Consider the following 26,161-nt stretch of genomic DNA (forward strand, 5'->3'; position numbering starts at 1 on the left):
ACTTTAGTTACGAATTCAATAAAATGCCCGCTACTACTTCCGTATATAACAACGTAATTCGTTTTAATACGAGTGACAAAACAGTACTCCTAAAAAATCTCACTTGCACGTTATAATACATTACACCGCTAATTACGTTAACAAACTCGAAATTATTGTTACTATGTATCCTGACTGAATGAATCAATGAATTTAACAAAGCATCGAATAGTTTCCATGAAATACTACTTCCACCATTTAATGCTGTATCACACGCATCCGTACCGCTTCCCTTGATCAAAATATCCTATTTAGCATTTTTTCATTTTTCAAAATACGTATGTTGAAACGTCACAGTCGTTATCTTTACGCAAAATATCCCACAATGAGCCAATTAGCTTAACGGTATACGATTTCAGTCGCCGACGAAAAAAAATTTCGATCACGTATAACGAATCGATCAGCGTTGCGTCTCTTACCCGGGGGATATCACGAAGCGTCAGAAACGTCATTTTATCTTGGAGAAAGGACGGAAGTACGACGGTGCGCAGTCGATACTCGTTCTCTCCCTGTGGGCCGTCGTTTATAGTTCATTTCCACGAACCCTTTGCGAAAGGGTTTAAAAAAAGAAAAAAAAATGAGAGAAAGCGTTAATTGCCCCAGGGACGAGACGACGATCTTTCGACGCGTCGCGAGAGCACGTACGCGCAAAATGAGAACGCGCGCGCGAACGATGGGCCAAACAAAAGGGCGGGATCTCCTTGTAATGGCGAGCTCTCTTCACCCAAGGTGAAGGACTGGTAAGCGAGGCGGCTTTCAGGAACTCGAGGACCGGCGACCCTTTACGCTCCATCGACGCCATATGGCGTAACCAACTTTATAATGCTCGCACGACACGGACATAACTGGTCGCAGCGTGAAATCCGGTGCTGTACGTGAATGCATATTGGGACCGATCTCGAACGTCCTAAAACGTTTCTCAATGCTATCGTTTCTTGCCTGCTTTTTCGGCTGGCGAATGGTCGTTCGGTCGAATACGGAAGCGAGGTGAGAAAGAGTTATACACAGTGTAACAGGTTGAAATATTTTCATCAAAAAAGTTGGTGGTTGCGTTTGGTTTTGTTGGAAGAGTGAAAAAATACAAAGATTTACAAAATGTTCAAAGCGTGTTATTCGTTATAATATTTTCTTGTTGGTTGTAGATTGCACATAACGACGTATGTTCGTGATAGTATTCGACGCACTATTCTCAAAATTTGATGCATTTATTAAATAATTTAGAGGAAATAATTTTAAAATATTGGAGGAAAAATTACACTATCAATTAGTAGGTGGTCGAGCGATTGATACTCTTCATTGAATAATGTAATCTGCCTACAATATGTTGTTAGCTATCCTATAATTCTATAATGAAAGTTATACTACAATGTAATAATCCGATCTAAATCTTACACAATTATGTAATTTCTTTGATGAGAAACTATTTAAGACATAACTGCACGCGATAAATATTTCAATCGTCAATCAATAGAATCTGTATTCGTAAAATTTGTAATTTGTTCAAATTATTCGTTCGATAAGATTTGATAATACACAAGATACATATACATAATCGCGTTCACAATAGAATTTCATTTATTGAAACGAACATTTTGACTGGATTACATAAGCTGCTGCCTATTGAATTCACTTATCTGAACCTGGACTTCTATTATTTGAACGAAAAATCATAGACAATTGGAAAAATCAATACATCCTTGTTATATGACTTGTTTGTTTTGCGATGGGTTCAAATAGAATTCTACTGCAGCACAAAGAAACTAGAAAACTAACTTGATTGAAATTTGTGTCCAACATCGTATGTTGCATGAATTCAAAAATCATGCCGCAATTTTAATAGATGTGAGTATGAAAATTCATATTTTTGTCACGATGATAAAAAAAAAAAAAAACAAACAGAGATTGGTTTCATGTATTAAACAGTGCGTACCTACAACCTGAGTATTACTTTGGATATTTCATGTATATCTTTATATTACGTGCATTCTGCAAATGTTTGTACCTTTCGGTATATTTATATAAGGAATAAAAGAATGAAAAAATATTTGATCGCTATTCAACTCTTTCCGAAACGTTTGATAACAAACTTCAATTTCATTCGATTCACACGTTCTGGCAGGAAAAACAATTTCTACCTCGTAATCTATCTAGGTTAAACGTGAACAAATGTTATTATGAAAACGTCTCTGTTCTTTGGTCGAGACACCGTGAATGCACGCCGGTCATTCCAGAAAAGCGGAAAAAGCATGCCTGAATGAGTTGTTTAGAGTTATTCAGACTATTCTCCGTGTATTTTAGTCGTGGAATTTATTTATACGTTGGGGTCGTCGCACCACGACGCTTGTAAATAGATGTAGCTTATTTGTAGCCGCGGTTCGGCCTCGTGATACTGCACGATAACACCTATTAGGGTGTAATTAGTATGAAGGATTGTGTTATATTTCACTCACGAGATGTAACGGTTAACACCGTTGAAATTGCAAAAATTAGATTCGCGACTAAAATCTCTTTCAGCCACTGAAAAACTGCTTTTGCTTATAAAAACACTTACACACCAATACCTCCACTAGCGCGACAAAATCTTTATATTCGCCTCTTTCAAAAGCTTTCATTCTCTACCCAATACACTTATCAAACTACTCGATCGACCTCCGCCTACGAATTCACCAAAATAAATACAAGCGCGGAAAATCAATAGACCCTTTCAAAAAAGGGGAACATCTATGAGAAGGAAATAATCGAATCTCTAAGGAGCTAAACTTATCGACCTTACCTTTCGTACATTTTTAAATTTTATTGCATACAGGCATTGCCACAAATTTGTCGTTACTGTGGTCAATCGGTATTAACAGCACATAAATATTAATAAAACATATGAATTAATGAGAAGTTAACGCACAAAAGCTATCCCATATTTTCTTATACGATCGACAAATATACAGATCGACTTCAGAGATCATCAACACTATAAATTGAAATGCAGATGAAAATGACGATTACAAATATTCTTTTCCACTATCATTACCAGCTCGGAACCTGCAATTACTTACGTCATCTCTCCTGTTCAATTTATAGAGTTGATCAATGACTTCCGAATAGTTCGATTCTCTCACGTTCATTTTATGGCACTCCATTTACCCGCATGAGGAGAAAGTATGCGGTGTGCGAAAGATTCGAGCTGTGGATCGAAACGACGCGACGATTGGAATTCTCTGTACAACCCCAAGCCAGATACCGCACAGCTGCCGGAACAAGCAGAGGTTTGAATCATCGCTGCATAGAATAATCCAACGCTATTCCCTATTTACAAAATTGCAGCTCCTGCACGCGTAACTGTTCCCGCGTCGACTCTTCGGCTCATTGTATTCCACCCTTCGATGACACCCCTGCCCATTGTTGCGAATCGCACGCACCACCGGCCTGCCTGGGGAATTTCCCCCTTCTCATGCGTTTATCCACCCTTCGACACGTTATTGGTTCGCGTGCAAACGCGTAGCCTAATTAGTATGAATGCCTGACCATCGTGACTCCTTCATCAAGCCCGGGATTTTATATATTCGGTTCAAGGTTGCGGAGACCTATCCAACCAAATGCCGAATGATCATCGGACGCGAACCTGAGCGTCGAGTAAATGGATATCGAAAGAGATTGCGGGTTTGGTTGTGAATGTGGAGGTCTCTTTATTTAGCTTGAATGGGGAAGGTTTAACATTAGAATGGTTAGAGTGATTTAAATGATCAATTTCGTAATTTTTCATGGAAATTCTGTAGATCTGTAGTGGCAGACTAGGCGTTCGATTCGATTTTATACATATTTATTATTGTGATTAATGCAATTTCTATGGATCGTATATTCCTTTGATTATTTAAATTGAAAAATTATTTATTCATTTAAATTATTGAGAGAAAATTGTAAATTAACAGATATAAAATGTCGATGATTTTTAAAGGTATAACAACATGTTTTGTATTAATATAGATTAGAAACTACAAATTATTTACTTTTAAGTGGAAAATTACGTTCTTAGAGACGCGATTGTTTAAGTAAATTCAATCGAAATGATCGTTCCGGTATTGCCGACTGAATAAAAACCTAACGATCCGTAAGTTGCGATTTCTTTATACGCCACAAGATTTTATTCCACCCGTCGACGATCACGGAAGCCGCTGAAGAAGCTATCGGATGATTGTATAAAAAGAAATTGGTTCTCGGGTGAACGATAATGAGAGTTCTTTAGTGGTAATCGTTTAAATTTAAGATGATTCTTATCGCCGAGAGTAGCGTAATTTCGTCTTAAGGTCGATAAAGCTGTTAGATACTTAATTAACAGCCAAATCTATCTTCTTTTCTTAGCACACGTAAGAAAGCCAATTACTAACAACGGCGTCTACGTGATCTGCGATCGTAACGGTTTCTGTTAGTTTCTTCTTGACAATGATAAATCTCTTGTCGCAATGCTCATAGACAATTTCGAACGTTACTTCGGTTTTACAGTTTCGATTGTCTTGGTCGATTGTAAATCGAATGAAGGAACCAAGGAACCCAACTGCCGTTGTTAGTTGTGTTTAATTTAGTGGCAATTAGTGGAGCTGAAGCTGCTCGAGACTTCACAAACGAAGACGTGGACTATTTCGAGAAACGCTGCTGCATCACGGCAGTTTTTGTTTCGAATTTTGGGATAAATTACTGAGATTAGTTCGGAAAAATCGTGTTCGATCGAGGAACATTAAATTAAATTAGGACGTATATAATAAACATAAAATCTACATTCATACAATATATATATTAATTATAATTAATTATATAATTTACGTTTAAGTATTATGAGAAAGAGCATTAAAGCACAGTGAAATGTGTCAGCGGTTGTCGAATTATCAATGAGTTTCATTAATCGCCTAAAAGAAACGTAGGTAAAATAAACGGGGATGATGAACTAAAACTCGTTGCGAATCTAATTGCTTATTCATCTTTTAAAAGCAACGGCACGCGAGTCAATTGAACCAATGAGTCACTACGTCTTTCGAGTTCATCTTTTAGAGAATACTAGCCGTAAATAAGAAAATCCAAGTCGATACGGATGGATAGGTCTTTTTTATGCTCTACCCAAAGGCGATGTTTTATAACTGCGACTGAAACTGTATTCACAGAGGCGTGACACGGTATAATTAATTAAGAACAGTTACAATGTACTGTAAATAAAATCAATTTGCAAGCTTGTATAATATTCCGTATTCAATGGTAAATAATACCATTTGATCGTGCTCATTTAGGTTGAATTAATTTCGCGTTTGCTTTTACACGCGGAAAGTTTGTTTCACTCGATTCATCCTAAAAGCAACAAATTAGCGCTTCTAAATTTTTTAATAACACAAATTCTCCATTAATTGTTTTGTTCTAAATTAATGTCAACTGTACTTTGTATTTTGTTATTGTCATTTGTGTGAAAAGTTTTAGAAACTGTTCACGCATTTACCTTTAACCAATTTCATTCCTAATTTTCATTATGGATATGAAACTGTTGATAAAATATAAATCATTTAAAGTACGATAACAGTAAGGAAACAAAAGTATCACTGTTTTGAGTAACAATATTTTTGGAAAATAGCAAGTCGAATATATTTAAGTCTGCAAGCATAGAAAAAAGATATACCACAAAAGACTGTACTTTGTTTTATTCTATTCCATCGAATGGACATAATTCGTTATAATTTCATCGTTAAAAATATATTTATTGTACACCATTCTCTATAATCTACGGCAGTCGAAATTCGCAGGCTGAATTTCAATTTTAGAGGAATTCGTTGTATCTCTTCTTCGAGCGAGTAACTAGGGACAGAGGAACGACATTTCGAGAGTTTCGCCTAGCTAGGCAAACGGAATCATTTAAAGACAGCGTCACGACGCAGTTCGAAACGAAAAGTTTAAAAGGATTACTTCTTAATTTACGTTGAATGCCGGCAGTTTTGTAAAAGTATTAATTGTGACTCAGGAAGACAAGTTTCCCTGTCGCGTTTCCGTTCAACTCTGATTACTATGGAACGAACACCGAAATATCCCAATGAGGCGTGCAACACGCGTTTTCATAAATTTGTTAGTGAAACAAAAGCCGCGGTACACGCGGCCAACATTCACTGCGCTCACAATAATCCCGAGCTTTCGAGCCTTCCCATATATTTTGTGGCTTGAAGATTTTCTTCTCTTTTCCGTCCTGTCGTAATGAATGAGAAATTACAAATGCGACAACTCAAGATCTCGAAGAATATGAAGAATACTCGAAACGTAATAATTTCATAGTGGATTTTAAAACGTTCTCTAATAGACGTCGCGAATTGTAACCGAAGTGTCATTCTGTCAGTGAAGTCATAAAGTGTGAATTAATCTTTAAATTAGTTGGAATGACGAGAATGACGAGATGTTCTTATATTTATGTTCTACCTGCCATATACAATCCGACTACTCCAGCTCTACTTTCATGTAATATGCATAAAAAAATGAAATATATATAAATATATTTATAAGACACGAAAAGGTATAAGAAACAGAGTAAAGAAAATTATTATCAATTTCAAATATACATCTTTCAAGGATTTATTCACTTCTTGGTTAAACCGTGCAACCTAGCATTCAAGAACTGATTCAAAATATACAAAAGATGGTATACAGCACAAAGAGATTACGTTGTTTCAATTACAAAAGACTTGCAGTAAAATTCTACAATACGTAATTCACGCTCTGAAACAAACAGTGACGCAATCATAGCCAAAAACGTTTGCATAAATCTTCAAAAAAAGGCCGACACATATATCTTCCATAACGATCATACGATCGTTTAAACAGTAACGATGGCAATTGTTTTTCCACATCGCAATAGAGTGAATGAACACGAGGAAAAGAAGAGGCGATTGAATTTATCAATTTCCGACTGACACGTTATCAATGATGATTTACTATGTTTGGTCGGAAATTGTGAAAAAAAATACACCAACGCTCTATTAATGGGAAGAATAACTCACACGAGTAAACGTAGTTTCAAGCTGAACCGCGTGGAAATCCCTATTTAATGTGCTCGGCGAAAGTTTCTGAATGCGAAATTTTACTTCGCTTGTATCTATGATCGTATATCGCGTACCGTGGCTCACTAGACTATCATGGTTTTTGCAGGATAACGCAAATTCATGTATACGAGAGGCTTTCGTGGATCTCGCGCGGATAGACAAGATCCGCGGAAACCAACCAGATCGCGATTTAATGCTAATTAATAAGCGAAATACCTCCGTTTCGAAACTAACGCAGACCGCTTTAGGTGATAAACCTGTCCAATTTTACCAACGAAGAGACGAAAAGATCGCTCGATTCGCTAATCGTTGTGATTGCGCACTGCGTGTTCCATCCAGTGATAATTTCGTTTTCCTGCTATCTTCGATTGACATCATTTATAAATGAAGTAATCTTGCGCAAGAATTTAATATTAAACCTACCGACACTTTGTGTATACCTATTTCTACCGTGTTCGATCAAAATAACCGGTAATTAAAGAAGTAATAGTTTTTATGATTTATGACAAATAAAATTACACTTTTATTTATATAGAGATATATCTTATTCAATTATCTTATTATCAAATGTACATTTGCCGCATACATATTTCCCACATCTTAAACAAATTTTCGTAATTTTCTAACCTTTACAATCTTTTACTTGACAAGTTTTTTGTAGTCTAAACTTGTCGATAGTTTTATTGCATGGTTTTTCCCCGCGATTTTTTATATAAAAATAATGTATGCATCAGGTTTACAGCAATTTTGTGAATTCTCTATAAATTGGCCCCATACTGTAGATACCATTGCAAATTTATTGGTTCGTAAACGTTGGCTTCTTTCGTTCTTCTTCTCAAATCGTATAACCTCATAATTTCAGCAAAGTCATTTCTGTTCATTGCTTCTGAAAAAAGTTCAGGTCTCCAAATTTTATTCCACAAATATGAAACATCTAAATTCTTTGCCTGATATGCACCGCGGGCATATAGCAGAGCAATAAATGCATCTAGTTTCGTTGCATCTAACTCCCTCTTAGTCGCCAATACTCTAAATGCTTCTTCTTCCGTACATTTTATTATATGATCCCTTATACGGTGATCAATGATAAGATAAAATGCCGTCTTTAAAAATATTATGAACCGATGTCCTGCCAGGTTTGGGACTTGCATCTATTTCTTTCCAAACTGTTCCATCGGGCCCAGTTTCAATCTCTGCTGTCAACGATAATTTCTTTCCTTTTTGCCCTTACGTAAACGCTTATTTATAATATTCAACTTTGATTCGGTTGCAAATAGCTTTTCATGTGTTCCCATGCCGTTTTCAGTTGCTGAAGTTTCTTGTTCATCGCACACTGAACAGTCTTCTTCTATGTCTGTTATTTTTTCTTATAATTTTTTTTTTTTTTTTTTTGAAAAGTCTTGACATTTTTAAGGTAAATATTTATCACAGAATAACACCATGTACGAAATACAAAATTATTGTCAAATTTGATATGCTTTACTTTTCCTTTTATAACAACTTTACACAAAACGCTCTGAGATGCTTTTTGTCTGAGTTTTAGAGATAACAAGGTTAAATGTCGACCGATTAACTAACAAACTGAGATGTATTCTGGTCGAAAGATCGAAAGATGTAATCTGGACGATAACAAGTAAGAATATGATCCTGTGACAACGATATTTATAAGAAAATATCGATGAGTATTGGTCGTCCTCCATCAACGGTTACTCGAGCGTGGAGTTGGGAAAAACCCGTTTTTCCCGTGTTTTATCGCAATGAGCGATAACCCTAAGGAACTTCTCGACTTTCAAAATGTTTGTAACAATGGACTGTAAAAAATGCTAAATTTTATGGCGGTTAGGATTATCATGGGCCTGAATCGATATGTCCTGACAGCTGGTGGCCATCTTGATCGAGGGATGGATTATGATTTATGACAAAGTTACGAGTGTAACAACTGTTATTATTTGTTATTACTAATTTTGTTTGTCATCTGACCTCGAGATAGCATTTTCTTTGTACTGATTGCATTTATTTTAAAAGTAACTAAAATATTTTATCGGCCGATCAAATTGATCGCCCGCGGTAGGAAAGGCAGAATACAATTTTTTCTTAGGAAAGGAAAAAGCAAACTAAAAGTAAATAACGAGAAATATATTGTATGCATGTTTTACGAAAAATCAGAAATTATGAAACGATACGATAACGTTTAAATATGGTTAAATTTGTGTAGAAGTTTGAAAGCGGTTTGACCGGCACTGGTAGGTTTAATGTTAAAGAATTTCTCATTGTGACGCTACGTTGGAGAAAATACTGGAATCATTTCCGTACAAGCGGCACATAAAAATTCATATGAAAGATTAGACCGTGAAATATCATGATCGCTTTATTGGTATTATATTAATTCATAAAGGAAAATCTTCTGCATTTGTTCGTAAGCACTAGACTGGAACATTATATATTAAATACAATAACCGGCATGAATTGCAAATATTCAGGTTTATACATTCTACGGCATACGCACGTTCATTATCGCTTTTATTCATAACGTATCAGAATAAAATATTTTATTACGCGAGATTTGCGGTATAAAATCTTGTAACTATTCGTAATTTGTGAATTATTCTTTTATCCATAATATTACGTATTCTCACCACGATTTTCTACATTTACATACTAATAATCTTTCGATCGCAGTTTTTCGCTTGAGAGTAGAACGCGATAAAGACAAAAGGAACCCGTTCGGTTTACTGCTTCGATTAACGCAATACGAAAACAGAGTCTATCGTTAAAGAAACACGAAAAGCATCTTTCGCAAAGTAGGAAGCGAATGTGACTGAATGCAAAAGGCAAAGTTCGAGTTGTGTACGTGCGCAAACAACAATGAACTGTAATTAGAGAAGTCCAAGGCGCGAAGCGCTAGATCGAGGGCATAGAGGAACGCCCATTCCCGGTAACGCTACACGAAGTTCGCGTGATGATTCTAAGACGGTAGAGGGTGATACCTAGGTCCCTCCCCGTGGTGCAACCAGACGCGGTGTCTCTGAAAGGGTCCTCCATGGCTCGTTTACGAGGCGACAAGACAGATAGGATGGAACGCTAGGGAGGAGAACGTTCGTTGAGCTAAATGTAAATTTCGTTCCTGATTCCTGGCGTACTCTGTGCACAATGTGGACAACGTAGATAACCAGAGCCGTTGATGACGACACGAGCAAATACCAGAGGGACGGTAAATCTTTTATGAAATCACCGTGAAATCATTGCTCTACACCATCACCATCTCATGCTCGTTGCTCCATGGTTGCGCAGACAAGCTGCGCCATGACGGTCACCCTCGCGAAGAACTTGAACTTCCCTCGGGAGAGGGGTAAGAAAGTAAATTTCACCTCCGTATTTCGAGGGATTCGCGTCGCTCTCTGACGAGACGCTGCGAAATGGCGGTATCACGCCACCTTTGATGTCTGATACCGAGATACCCTGTTTCGTGGTATTCAAATCCCTAAGATCCTTTCAATCTGGATAAAATATTTCGTAGCAAGATAGAATATTTTGTTTTCGAGGACTTGATACAACTTTATACGATGATCTCGTAAAGTAGAACAAACTAATCTAACAGTGAAACTCTTGGGTACGATACGCTTACTCGAGGAAATTAGTATCGACACTGTTGTATATTGGAATTTGTGGTGGTTTCTATTCGTCTCTATCTTTGGAAACTTGGAATCAGGATTGATTTACGTTAGTCACTGAAGCGACCTTTAACGATGTAATACGACGTGACAAAGATTGGTAGGAACATTTTTAATCACTGTATTATTACTATGCTTCACTTTTTATAATCGTAACATAAAATCATCTTTTATACGATATCTCGATCCACCTTCTCTTATCTCTCTAATCAAAAGATGATTACTCTACTCAAAATTTCACCGATTAAGATGTACAAAGTTATCTGCAAATATCTACAAATATCAGCACATCTTGCAGCAGGGAAACAACGTTAGTTCACACGTCACGAGCATCTTTCTTCCAAGAAAACTTCGTTTTAGTTCACTCGAAGTGGCACACTGTCGATCGAATCAATTGTCGAAGCAATCGTTTTCAGTTCTTCGAAAGCACACACAAAACAGAAACACAATGCGACCGAGCGTTTTCCACTCGACCTAAACTATATCGTTCCAACAGTGACGAGAAATCGTTGGTACGACGATATCTCGAAGGGCTGTTCGCGTTAACTCTACCTTATCAGGCTCGCATTCGAACTTTCTACGATTAAAGGAACTTTACACCCACCTAGAATTTTTGTTGTTGACACGATCGCGATTCCTGGTTAAGCGTAATCGTGGCACGACACCCGGTGAACTTCGACCCGAGTGAACCGCCTTAGAAAGCTGGCCGCACGTAAACGTTAAAGACTCTTTAACCGGAGGGCGGTTGAACAGCGAAAGGGAAGAGAAAGAGAGAGAGAAAGGCTATTCGGGGTAGGCGAACATTCCACGCGGCTGTTGGCGCGTGCGCGCGCGTGCACATACACGGCCGTATCCAAAGAGACTGTACCACGCCAGTGTCAAATAGAGAACTCATTTCCACGAGACTTAGTCTCAGGCCTGAAAAAAACTACACGCAATTTGAACAGCAACGTTTTTACGTCCGATTTGCGATAAGCCTCGCCAATTCCAAGATTTCTCGCATTTCCATACGATGTTTGAAAATAAAATATTTTAAGGTTTGACGAAATTTTACATTACGTAATCTTATGTAAGCGTAAGTTACAACGCTTGTCGTTTTTTAGCTTTGCGGTAAAATGAAACTGCGAGATTTGGCACATCTTTTCCGGTTTATCGTAATTTCCAGACGACAAATTCGGAGCTTGGATCAAAGTTTGCGACATGTGATTTTTACTTTATTCTAAAGAGTTTGGCATCGTACGAAAATTGGAATGTAGTCGGATTTTTTGTCGTAGCATTTTTTTGTCTATTTGTTAGAATTTTAGCGCACAGAAGCCGGAACCACGAGTTACGAACCGTTCAGAAAACGTCCTTCCATGGCCGTTACTTCCGACGTATTTCGGGACTGGCGGGCTTCCATGGATTGCCGCACGTTGCACGGCTTGGTCATTGGCCGTATTTTGCCATCTGCTACCGTGAAAGCGTGCGCTGTTGTTTTATTTTATTCAAGCGTTACTTTTACGACTTCCAACTTCAAGAACTCATTAACACTGTCGATAAATTTTAATCCTAGTTAATTAGAGATATTTGAAAATAATTTTTTATGAGAAGGAAATATCATCGATCGTTTCTCTCGATTAAGAACGTGGATGTCGATCTACAAATTATTGAAGTATCTACAACTTAGTAGAAATCATCTGGATTTCTACATATTCAAATGACAATAGCCATTAAACCACAAATGCTTATAAAAATCCATATTGTTATGAATATAGTCGAAGAAATGAAATCTGAATGGAGATTTGTCTCTCGTTCGCTAAATACCGTAACAAGTACTTTAATTTGTATTTTATTTTGTTTTGCTACCTGTAGACTTTTTGTAAATGTATAAACCGCAGTTTAAGTATCATTAGCCAAATGTATCTATCCTTCGATAATGCAATCTATTAAGAGCTTTCCAAATCTTAGCAAACCAAAAAATTTCTCGCGCTATTGGATCAATATTCGCTCCAAAGTATAAACGCTATTATTATACGAACGGTAGCAATTCATAACGCAGCGACGATAGGGATCGCAGACATGTGACGACTCAATAATTCATGACCGCTCGTAAGATTCGATCTAATCCTAACGATCTCTCGTGCTTTCCGTTTCTCCTCTTTTCATTAGTTAAGATGAACGCGATACAATTTTCCCTAATAGCATGTCGGCCGTGTGAGAAAAATGTAACGCGATAGAACTTGTACAACTGGTGGCGGAAACAGTTATATTTCTCGGTTCAACAGACCAGGTTGGACACGCCTACGAGTTGGCCCTATTTCGATCAAAGATGCTCAGCTCGTCCGAGAAATTTGTCCAGAGCCGATCCAACGTTTTCCTAAATTCTTCTCATTCTCTGCACCGCTAATATCGGTCTCTGGGTAATATACTATGCCAATAATCCACGTATTTTTCGTTTCCGAAATTTACACCGTGAACGTGATTTGACTGTGCGAGCGTTTCACGCGACATCGAAAAATCGTGCACGACGAAAAAGTTCATCGACACGATGGAATCGCGAAGATGAACAAAATTTTCATTCGAGTGGGGTGGATGTCACCTCGAGATAGGACCAAGAATTCGATACTGGAAGCGTTCAACGAACCGGATTGAAATACGATTTCGAACGACGCGAATCGCTGAAAAATTAAGTAGATACGTCCCGGTTACGGTCGATCGATAAGCTGAAATTCGGGAAATCTTACATAATTGACGAGCTCGTCCGCGTGTGGAACAGATGGCTGACGTTTCCACGACGACCCACGCATACTGAGTAGCTTTGTACGCAGCGTGATTTAACGACCGAAGTTATCAGAATGATCACCGCTAATTATTTAATTCCGTCTTCCCGCTCGGGAAGACGAATATAGTATAAGCGAACCGCGTTCTCTTCATATCGATCCGGCTGCTTCGACGAAACTCAGGAAACGCGCGAATCGTTCGATGGAACAGCAAGAAAGGGATGGACGGAATGAAAACGAGATAGTTGTAGGAGATAGTTAGAAAAAGAGAAATAGAGAAAACTGTGTGTGTATGTAAGAGAAAAATGTGTGTACATGTGTGTGTGTGTGTGTATAAGGGCGACAGCGCGATCTCCGGTCCTGACTTCACGTGGCTTCTATTGATTTACTACGAGGCGCTGGTTTTACGAAAGAACCGCAAAGTCTCGTAGTGAAAAGTTCGCCGGCGATCGATCCGCGCTGTCAGTCGGGATCTCTTCGTAGCAGTGTTGTCTCGTGTATAGTCACGCTAGCACTGCAACAGTCTGCTCCAACAGTTCAGTGACACGGTGCACTATACGACACAACCGCTTTAGCCTGGCTTCAGGGAATCGACACCGGCTGTTTCCGGAACCAAAGTACGTTGTCAGTCTAGTAAACATCACGTTTCTCGATCGAACTCTCGTCTCGTTTTTTCGACCGTGATCGTTTTTCACGATCGTGTAATATCATAAGAAAGAATCCTTAATTTGTAATTTTGTCCACTCGCGAATGAAGAACTAGGAAATGACTCGAAAGAAAGCAGGCTTTAAAAAGCAGTATATCTCTAATTCTCGTAAAAAAATTTCACAGAAAACTTCTACTCCAGATGCCAGACATATTTAATAACGCGATGGCATTCGTCAAAGTGTGTCAAAAGATCGCAGTAAGAGTTCACCTGCCGTTAGAGGGTGGCAAGCACCAAGGACAAGCACGCGAGAAAAAGAGATCGAAAAGCGAGAAGAGAGAGGGAGTGAGAGAAAAAAAGAGGGAGAGAGAGGGAGAGAGAGAGAGAGAGAAGGGGTGGAAAAATGAGCAGGTCGCAGGCCGCAGGGCGTACGGGCTACATCCGTACCTCCTTACTTCGGCAAAATCAATAACCTGTTTGGGGGTGTAGGAGAGAACCTAAGGAGAGAGGCCATAGCACGGCACCGCCGCACTAGGTAGTACGAGAGCCAGGTGTGTTGTAAAATACGTACGCGAATGTCCAGGTGCGAATGTCGAAGGCGTCTCTTCCCCCAGAACGCTCGTGATCGTGTCGCGTACGAGTCGGGAACAGAAGCGCGTAACCGGCACCACCCCCGAATGTCCTGGCACCTGCGAACGTTGCTGGGTATCACCGAACAGCCTCTTGCAAGTCCCCGCCGTATAAATTCTCGAATCGAACGAAAAACGTACCACGAAACACGTATATTACCAACACGATCCGATTCACTGTCTACCTCGAATTTTTCAGATTCGACGAAACTCTGTGTTTTTAGCTCCTGGCACGAGCTCACCGCACGCACCGGTATACGACGTTAATCGACGATAATTCCTCGAAATCTTTTTTCCAGTAACTCAGAATCCTGCGACGATGACACTGTCAGCAGAGGTCTCCCCCTCCCGAACGTTGCCTCCTGTTATCATTGCCCACCACCTCGCGGATACAGAACGAACGTCTCGTTCTCTGTTCGCGATCCGAATCGCGCGCTCTTCTCTCCGCCGGAAAGCAAAGAGAATTCACCACCCCGACCCCCAATGTTGTTCGGCTTTTGAATAAAACACGAATATCGGTGCCGGTGTAGCGACGACACCGAGCAGCACACGAATTTCGAGCCTCGACGCGCGACTTTCCTGTCAATGCTTCCCTTTCAGAGAGGAGATACGTTACCAAGAGACAGAGAAACGGACGCAGCACAACGACACGCGTTTCGAGCTGTCGCGGCTGTGGGGCGCGGACCACTACCTCGACGAGCCTCCCGGATCGTTGGATAAAACTCGGTGGGGCCGTTCCGGTCGGCGTGCGAACTCCCTACTCTCTCTCTCGCTTTTCCCCTACCACGCGTACTCCACCGACGTTCCACTTCCCCACCACTATCCTTCGTCTCTCGCTCGTCTTTCGTCTCTTTCGTTCCAGTGACCACCCCCCACCTGTGCTTTCCCTCCCTTCCGCTCAGACGCCGCGACTATCGCGTCGCGTCGCGTCGCGTCGCCGTCACCCCTCAACCTTGCAGGGTGCGCGAGCGCACCATCACCACCCATGCCGTACCGTGCTGTGCCGTACCGTGGCTGTACGCTTCGGTCATGCACTTCGCGTGTGTCGTTAACAACGTTGAACCGACCGCGTCACTGGACCCAACGTATGCGATTGGAGATGGAGATTAGGCGATGCTGCTGCGTCACGAACCCTGTCCGTGATTCGGCGAAGAAAGCATCGTCGCTTGACCCTGGCCCGTCCTGACCGATGGGCTGCCACCAATTATGCAAATATTTACGCGTGTGCACGCTAGCGATCACTTCGACGAAATATCGCCTTAGATCAAAGTATCCGATCCGTCGAGACGGCTCCTCTTTTCTCTATGATCGTCCGATCGGGAAAGATTTACGCTTGTAACTCGTGAAATATTGGTCCGGCGTGATAAGGTCGCCGAGGGGATGGAGATTGATGATGGCGCGCCACGATCTTCCACGCTACTCTACCAATCTACGACTCCCGTCGTTTAACGAATTCGTATTTGAGTTTATAGGGGGATAAATTCTGTTTTTACGTATCTGGTCGAATTTAGAGACACCGATCGCCGAGGGAACCGTTATCGCGGTTATACATATTATGCATATTACAAAAATATCGGATGTTTTTATTTCGACGGCAATACGATTCTTATGCAAATTTTAAATATTCTTTCTTCTTCCAAGAAGGAGCAAAATATTCTTTATGTTTATATTCAACCTAAAAAATGATTTTTAGATGAAAGCTTTAATATATCTTTAATACGTATTGCCAAAAATTTAATACGATTTTTCCAAAAACTAAAACACGCGCGAGATGAAATTGTAAAAGAAACTCGAAATTGTACAGCATTATGAAAAATGAAACAATAAAATTATACAAAATTATGTATGTCTGAAATTCACCATCCTAAAGGTCTCAACTTTATGTTGCAATTTCCTATAATATTTTTATACCTTCGTATCTTCCTTTATTAAATATTTCATCTTCGATCGAAATAATTTCCTTTGTTTTAAATATGTTTTTATTTTTATTCCTCCTTTTCATAATGGACGTAGTGGACATCCTCTGCTTCTAAATGGCACAAATACCAAGTTTATTGCACTCACATGTCTGCAATATACTTCAACACTGGAACACCTGATCGATATATCGAAACACACTTTATTCGACTTCCTACTTTTCTCCTTTCACCCTGTTTCCCATCTTTATCACATTTCCACGGTGATAGAGTCCTACTTGTAGCTTTTTTACTGTTAAAACATGTGTCTTACGTGTGATTAAGGTACTTGCAGATCTGCGCCTGTACGAAAAAGTAGGAAGAAAAACAAACCGCCCGTATCGTCCACCAAAGCCGAATTTTATTTCAGCTTAAACCAATGCAACCAAGAACTTGGGCAAAGTGTTCTCTTAATTATGTCCCCTGGTGGTTGGGTACTTAAGGATGACAATCGCAAAGCCAGTTATTCCTTGATGTCAGTGCAGCGTGGCCAAGTATTCCACGTTGATCTTGACTGCTTTAAGTCGAGGAATTCGCCTTGGATGAGAAAATCCACCCTAACGGCATCTGAATATTGCAACCTCATCCACTTCACGATGCCGGCTTACTTCGTCTGCGTGTAAAAGGGTTGTCCCTAGCTTTGAAGATCAAGAGCGTTTCAACGTGCGCGCATGAGAAACACTGGTTATTACCAGAGTAAAAAGAGGAAGTCTACGAGGATCGAACGTCGGAATTTGGAGAGAAAAAGTATTTGGACCGAGTCTGTCACATTTCCTTCGTTAGAAAATAAATGTTGATACGACGACGGTTGAAAGGTAAGTTAGGTTTAAGTGATTACATGAAACAATTTCAATTGAGGAGGTCTTCGAAAGAAACATATACGTCCATGGTATAGTGAGTTACAGGAGTATCCATACATCCCCAATTTCTGACTTTGATCGATCGATTAATATTTTTTTACGATACAAATGTCAAAACTCTTTTTACGATAAGGTATTTTAGTAATCGTATACATTTATAGTAATTGACTATTTGATTAGAAAATACATTCTACGCTTACAATGAATCATAGAAGGATATATTCATATATCTCTGAATTGCAACCGAAAGCAGCACATAAAACATACGAATCTAGATAAACTCACGTAAAATCAATTTTACTAAAGTTCACGTCAAGCACAGACAAAATTAATTTGAAACCTCTTATCTGTATTCTGAACGAATGTTTCTTTATTCTGGCGTTGAAAAAAGAAAGACAAAAAAGTACTTAACCGTTGGAAACAAACGTGATATGCGAGATAGGCGTAATCGTTTTAGCAATTCCGATACAAGTTCGACAAGCAATATTTTACACGAGGTATACATGGAAGATTCCTTGCAAAACGATTTGACTGCGATCTAAATTGGATTCGGTCGACGAATTTTTGCGATAGCAGCTTTATCAGTACCGCATCGATATCAACTTTCGAATATTTGTCGGCTGAGAACGAAGTTGTTTCGCGCAACAAATGAACTAGCTGGGGAATAATAGGCAACGACCGCAATGGCTTTTGCAAAACCGATCGAAGGGTAAAACATTCATAGAAACTGGCGAAATCGTGAAATTTGAAAGCATTCGAATGGTAGGCTGTACACAGCAAAATGTATAGACAACGCATCGATAGATATTAAAAACGCTAAATGGAAGTATAAATTTCTACTTCATTACAATATGCTTACTCGACATTCGATTTTAATAAAACGGTCCCGATTTAGCTAGCGTTTGCCTCATTTCATATGGTAAAATATATTCGTATGTTTCATTAGTAATAATATTCCTGCGAAAGCAACGATGCGGTAAAGTGTAAATCGAATCGGGCTAATGAAATCAACAGAATTTAACGATAGGTATAAAATATTAAGATTCAATTTAAATTAAAGTATGAATATAAATTTGGCGTCAAACAACCTTTGAGTGCTTATATTTTTTAATTGATCTTTTAATTTTGAAATACGCTACAGATTCGATATAAGGTATCCTATCGTTGAATTGATTTTTTAGTAACTAAAGTTCCATTTCTGGTTACCTTCGATCAGTTAAGAAGCATACGAAGGCTATGGATTCCTCGGAGGCGCAAATGTTTGCACGGTGCACGAAAGTCATGCGGATTTCTCGGAACAATGAAAATCAATTTGACAGGAACGTCGACGCTCCCGCGAATCGAATTTACAAAGCACATTTACGAATAGGTTGCGCGCGTGTAAGTGGCGTATGAGAGTTCCGCAATTTTGATTCGAATAGCAAGCTGTATGTTATTGTCGTTCGGTATATGTTCGCGTCAGACGTTTGCCATGGTTGCGGAAATCTACACGGAATCTCCGAGAACCTAATACATTTTCAAATCAGAAACAGCACGCCTCGACGACAGTGATCGATAATAACGTGTATTTCAGATATCATTAACAAATACATTAAAAATTTTACCTACAAAGAATATCTACAAGACAGTTTTATTAAAAGTGTCTTGTCATAGCAAGATTGAGAAAAATTGAATTCATATTTGAGAAATTTATCAAATAAGGGTCATAGTACCTTCAAATATTAATTAATTCATTCATTTCCACCAAGTTTAATTCGTAACATAGTAATTATTGGCGAGGTCTTTGTTTCTGTTCATCTTGCAATTGATTTTAATGGTAACTTTCTGTAAAAGAGAGTGTTTTATGTTGCCTGATTGTTTTTATTGCTACGTACAATAGCAATTGCTATGTTATCTCGTTAATTTTTTTATTATAGGATTAAACCATTTTGCTGTTCACTAAAATAAAGAAATGTGATTTAAAAGCTCGCAATTTGTAGTAAAAATAAAAAAAGAAAATACGCTATATGTATTTCAAAATAAACTCTTGAAATCGATTGTTTCATATTAATGGAACTAAAAATTAACAGAATTCGAAATATCTCATCACAATTTAAGTCATGTGTATTGAAATTGCAGCGTTAAATCTGGCGATCTGGGCAAATAATTGGACAGTAAGTATTTATGAAAATCTTACATCATAAATATTTTGTCAATAATTTGTTTCTTAAAACATTTGAAATATATTTACTTTTCAATAAAAATGTTGCATGCACTTGCGTAATATTATAATCGTTGAATATCTTATTGATTATCTTGTCAATTTGGAATTTTAATAGCAATTCACATATTTTCGAGAGATGTTACTACTGACAATTTTTACTCCTGACTGTATTTCTAAAAATTCATTGCATCCCTATACATACAGTAATTTCAGAAATTTTTCTCCAAATATCAAATAAGTCAACTGAATACTATTGTATATCAGAAATACACCAAATTATTTACACGCACTTCGTGCCAAACCGAGACCCCGTTGATCTACCTCGTTCACAGAGTATGATGAACGTCATTCGCTTCAAAAGTCAACGATGAAACAAACACACAAAGCAAACTAAATCGAATTCGATTGAAACAATGTGTATTAACTGGAACAATCGATCAAGCCTGTTTGAACGTGCATTTCGATATCGGCGAAGAATTCGACATAATCGACGATATTCAATGAAGAAACTCCATGAATCGTGGGGAAGTCATAGCCAGAGTCACAAATGCAATTGTAAGAGAGGTCACATTCGTTCGGTCTATGTCACCTTCAAATTATTAATCACAGGTTGTGTTCGTGTCCAAGTAGTTTCATATTACATACCCAATTATCGGTTTTCATCTCAAATGGATTATCCTAGCGCCGCAATTATGTGAGATTCCGTATAGCACTCTAAACGATTTTGAGAATTCTCTTACAGAGCCTTGCCGGATTCCATTTCGATTCACATTCGATTCGTATGTACTATCGACTCGCTGTTAAATCTCTTCCTTGCTCGTCGATCAATTAATAACTAACGCTTGCGCGAGCGCCGACGGTTTCCATAGTCCGTTTCATAGTCTGCAAGTAAATTGTTCTTTGTCAAAGTCGATAACAGATATGCAAGAGAGAAATCACCTCGTGAAAGATACCGCGGCATCGTGTGCTCGATCGAGTGATGTACAACACACGAAAATGGAGGATGCGATGAATCTTGTAACGATGCATAGTATGTCATAAATAGTATGGAAGAGTACTGTAGAGTTACGGTTTGTAGGATTTATCTGGACAATGAATTAGTTTTTTTGCTTGATAAAAATCTTTGTACTTTTTGGAATTGGAGATCATATCACTCGGCAATCTAGCGATGAGAATCACGAAGCGTAGCGCAAAGTTAGTTACAGCCTCCTGACCATCGATTTAGGATTACTCAACATTTTTAACAATTTTCGTGTTTTTAATAAACTTGGCAGTCCCAAATACATTCTATTATACATAGTAAGAAAACTTATTAAATATGTATTAAGAAATTATGCAGATTCGTGTCAATAACTTCCTCATGCTACACGTTATCGCAAGTATAATAAAGAATTTAGGGCTTGAACACGCAAGCGCAATTATCAATTAGTAATAAATCAAAGAGTTCGTAATTATAATAACATTTCACTCGTTGCTTTTCGTGAGATGATAATTTTACGAAAATTGCATATTTAGTCCTACTTTCTTGCCTCATTTCCACCCATTCGAACATCATTTCTACGTTGTGACAACCTAAACAGTATACAGGATGTTTGGCTACAGGTGTCAGGAAATGTAAGGGATGATTTTAGAAGCCGAAATGAGACGAAAATCAAGAATAAAAAGAGTGCGTTTTTGGCTTCTTTTTTAGTTATTGATAATAAAAAATCGGTCAAAATATCTTGCACGCTAGCAAACCTTCTTAGACGAACGAAAGGTCGACCTAAGCAACGGGGCGCACAGTGATCCTTAAACCGAACGACACATGGACGGCAGCTTATCTCGTATAAGTCGTAGAGAAGAAGACCGTAATATTAAAAAACGTAAACGACCCCGCGCGACGTTTTGCAAAAGAAATGGTAGATTAACATTAAACCTGCTTACTTATGTAAATCCATAAGAGCGTATCGGAAACCGCTCTATAAAATTTTCAAGTGGGAGGATTAATGTTTCCGCTAATCCTTTGCTTCCATTCATAAATAAAATACAAAATCAATTCAATAATTCAATTAAATAATCAATTTCAAAAAAGCCTATTATCGATGCTCATAAAAGATTTACATAGATGGATTCATACGAACACCTAATCAGGGTCGCAGCCAATGAGCTCAATATTACTTGCCATATAATTAATAATTATACTAGTCATACAGTTAATTTCTTTGCTGTGTAGTGATGCAATTAGTAATTATATATCAAATAATACTAATTGCCCGGATCTCGCCGCGAGGAGGTACTGCGAGTGGAGACCCTCCCTATCCGTGACCTATCCACCCTCCTTTTACACAAAAAAGTTTTAAATGTATTCATCGTCAAATAAATACTCCTTTTAGTGTACGTTTGCACGATGTTCGAAATGAACAACGAAAGGAGTTTTAAGAAGAAAAACCGATACGAAAACTAGGAACCTGACTAGGATTTATGAAAATCTGAAATCTAAACTTTCGACTTTTATTGTCGTGAAAGTGAAAACTAATTGGCTATGATTAAGAATTATAATAATTAATTACGATCAAGAGTTGAACAAAAAGGACCAGAGAATAAAATGAAATATGTGCCATATATTGTAGAATTAATTACTACATAATATATACATTCTATAATGCCATGCTTTTACTGCGATGCCATGCTTTTACTACCATACCATACTTTTACTATCATGCCATGCTTTTACTACGATGCCATACTTCATACTACTATATCAACCTATTTACTACCTACGCCTTACCTACTTACTTAGATTACAACCTCAAAATAGTCTACCTAACCATAAATCACACCTATATAAAAATCTAAATATCTGCTTACTCTATCTACGTAATAACCTAAATGTAATAAAGAGAAAGGGAAGGGACATTGTATGGAGTATGATTCCTCTTCGTTTGATGTCACAAAAAATCCTGAAACAAATTCAATCTGCAAAAAATTAGTAAAATTCTATAAAATGTGTAGAATTACTTTCTGATTGGTAAGGCTCAGACGTTATTTCGTAACATTTAACTTCTTTCTTTTGTTCTCATCCTTTATTTCTCTCATTCTTTTGAGCCTTTAGCATACATATTTAAGATACTATGAAATATTCAAATATGTAACTGAAATGTGTTTTCTATAAATTGATAAATCTAAAACAAATTCATTTATTGGATTAATATTTGAAAAGAAAAACAAGCACCTCTGAAATGCTAGCATTTGTTACATGAAAAATAAAGTACTGATTATCAATTAGATGAAATTACTCTTGATTAAATTTTAGCAGAAATAGAAAATCATTTGTATCCTTTTAGTCAAAAATATGAAAATTGAAAGCAAGAATTTTAAGTAATTGAATTTGAACTGAATTGCAAATTGAAAATTTGATTTGGATACTAAGATGAGAAAAGAACCGACTATTATAAAATCACTTGCTTTGTCTTTTAACTTTTACTATCTCTGATTCAACATAATGAACCGAAAGATATGCAACATAAACGATTTTTTGCTACAGAATTTTTGTTACAGATGAACGATGATCGCGAATGAAGTTGGATTCGTGCAAACGAAATTCAAATATTTATAAAATTCTACATTGCTATTAAAAGATTGAAAATATTGTGGTCGAAAAAAATTCTAAAAATTATGATTTTAATAACGGACAACCACTGGTATTAATTCCAATAGTAATGAATTAAGTTTTAACTGACATTTCAAATAAATTAGTAGGTACTTTAAAAAATAATATCGATTTAATGATTTAATAAAAGAAATGTCAAGCCTTCATAGCAACAATAGGATATTTCATTATAATACTTTGTTCTGCATGAAATCACTCACAATTTCATACATGTATATGTATGTATTATATTCGTAATGAAATTTTGTATTTTAATAGTCATGGTAACGTTAACACTACGAAAGGAATATGTGTTATAGCAGTATTTTCAATAACAAACGCAGTAATAAGGGGCGCTGAAAAAGAAACACTGCAGTAGCCAGAAGGGCTACTAAAATTCAATCGCCTTTCACTCTATATAAAACCGATCAACAAACCGTGAGTGGAACGGAATATTCTTCTTGTTTCGCGACGCTAATTTACTATTAATATTTATGAAACAGAAAATTGTCAAAATTAAACGCGAGGAGTGCTTCATTATATCTACAATATCAATTAATCTATCCTTCATAAAAAAAAAGAAAAAAAAAATAGAAGAAAGGTCTGAAAATTCCCGAAATTTGATACGCAACGCTAATAAATATTAATCCACGCACTCTTATTTAATACGCAACACTAATAGCGAGAGACCCCAGTGCAACCATTTAGGAGGTTGCTGATGAATAATCACAGCTGCATTCAATGAAAATTACTATTTACTATACGAAAAAGCTACTTCAAATATTTTAATATTGCAACTTTCAATATTATCAAATTAATTAAACACATTTTTATAATCTAATTTTAAACAATAGAGAACAGGATAAATTCTGATACATATAATTCTCAACAAGTTCTAAAAATTTATAATAAAAATTGCAAAAGACAATCGCGATACCATAATTCGCAACTCTAAAGCAAACACGATTATCATTCCGTCGCAACTCTAATTCAAACCGTAATCATCTTCTCGCGACATTACTAAAAACCGCGATATTATTTCGCAACTCTAATTCAACCCGTAATTAATCTCTCGCGACACTAATAAGAAAAACCGCGGCTTGCCCAATGTGTGATGATGGGCCGATATATACATCGGCTACAAAAAAAAAAAACTACTACTAGTACTACTACTACTACTACTACTACTACAAATACTAAAATCGAGCATAGTGACAAAGTAGTAACAAGAATGACATCCCATGCTCTGGATCATCCAGAGGATGGGGAGTCATTAGTAGTTGCCCTCTTCTATGGCAGTTTGCCGGGCCTCTTCGACATATAGTCTCTTTTTTCTTCGGGCGCAATGCCCGCTGAAACTTAAATCTAAGCTCGAGTCTTTCTAATCGCAAACAAAAACAATTTATAAAGGTAAAATAAAAATATAAACCGCGGAAGCTGATTCAAGTGCACATGGACTGACCAACGATCATAGCTCGAGCGATAAACGTTCGTTTCGAGCCCACTCGCGTCCGCGACCGCGAAATTCGAAAAATCGATAGACAAAACCAGAGACGAGAGCATGCTCTACTCGTACCAGTTTCACCGTCGATTTTTCAAATTAGATTTCCAGAAACAGGTTGGTCACTCGAAAACGCGCCTACCCGACCAGAGACTGTGCCAACCTGCCCGGCCCTACCTACTTATAATTAACAGACACACCAGAAAGTATACTACCTATCCTACCTAACGCTATATTTAAAAAATGGCAAAACAAGCACACCAACACACTCGCTCCACGGTTCTCACACATAACACCCGGGCGCAAGAGCCTACACTAGAGAGAACGTCCCGGGACGCCTCCGACACCCGAGTTTGACATACAACATGCACACTCTAATTTACGTACCATTTTCCTGAAATCGACTGACGAAGGCTGGTGACCATTGCGTGAAACGTGATAAAACACGTCTAAAGAAATTATATCGTTAAAATAAATGTAAGTAAATTGGAATTATAACTGTAATTCACAGCAATATTAACTGCGTGGTTACACATAATCGTGTAGATGATATTACCATGAATTGTAATTGCATTGATACGTAAGTTGAATTAATATATGTCTCAATATTATTAATATCTTAAGTTGTAACGAATAAGAAAAACGACGCAATTCCACAGCCTAACCACACACACACACAATGTGGAATGTACATCGTGCACGATACACTAACCGTCGTCAGTCGCTGAGAAATTTTTACATTAATTATAGTCATCGTGCCAAATGCCTTTTTCCCATTCAAGTAGCACCTGGGCACGTGAATGAGATCCTGACAATGGGCACGGAAAGGGTTAAATCTGAAAATCCTGATCTAAAAAGATGGTTAGTTTGTTTAATTTGTATTTAACGGACTAATGTCCTTTGATATTATATTTCATTACTTCGTTTCAAATTATAATAACTCTACTTTATTAATTTAATAAATTATTGAAACTTTAATATTATCAAAAAGTTAGCATTAATTGAAAAAAGACTAAGACTCGATGAAATGGAATAATTGACTGTAAATGTATTACCAAGATAGAAATAATCTCAGGCAATCTCTTCGTCAAAGCACATTTTCGAAAATGCAGAAACAGTGTTCAAAATTATTGCTTTGATTCAAAAATCTGCCTAACGCGAAGTTTCTTCTTGCACATAAAATTTCATACATTCTTGTACGGGGAAAAATGAATT

The 26,161-nt window shown here is 37.7% G+C and overlaps 1 protein-coding gene across 4 annotated transcripts in view; it reads right to left on the reverse strand.

Annotated features, from left to right (window-relative positions):
• LOC139995852 (neural-cadherin-like) overlaps positions 1 to 15,499 on the reverse strand; it is a 242,297-nt gene extending 226,798 nt beyond the window's left edge. For all 4 annotated transcript variants that reach the window (XM_072019728.1, XM_072019731.1, XM_072019726.1 and 1 more), the window contains exon 1: positions 14,742 to 15,499. The gene's annotated coding sequence lies outside the window, so the exon portion shown is untranslated. The remainder of the gene's footprint in view (positions 1 to 14,741) is intronic.
• Between the last annotated feature and the right edge of the window lie 10,662 nt (positions 15,500 to 26,161).

The sequence above is a fragment of the Bombus fervidus genome, chromosome 16 (genome assembly GCF_041682495.2).
Source record: "Bombus fervidus isolate BK054 chromosome 16, iyBomFerv1, whole genome shotgun sequence".
NCBI lineage: Eukaryota > Metazoa > Arthropoda > Insecta > Hymenoptera > Apidae > Bombus > Bombus fervidus.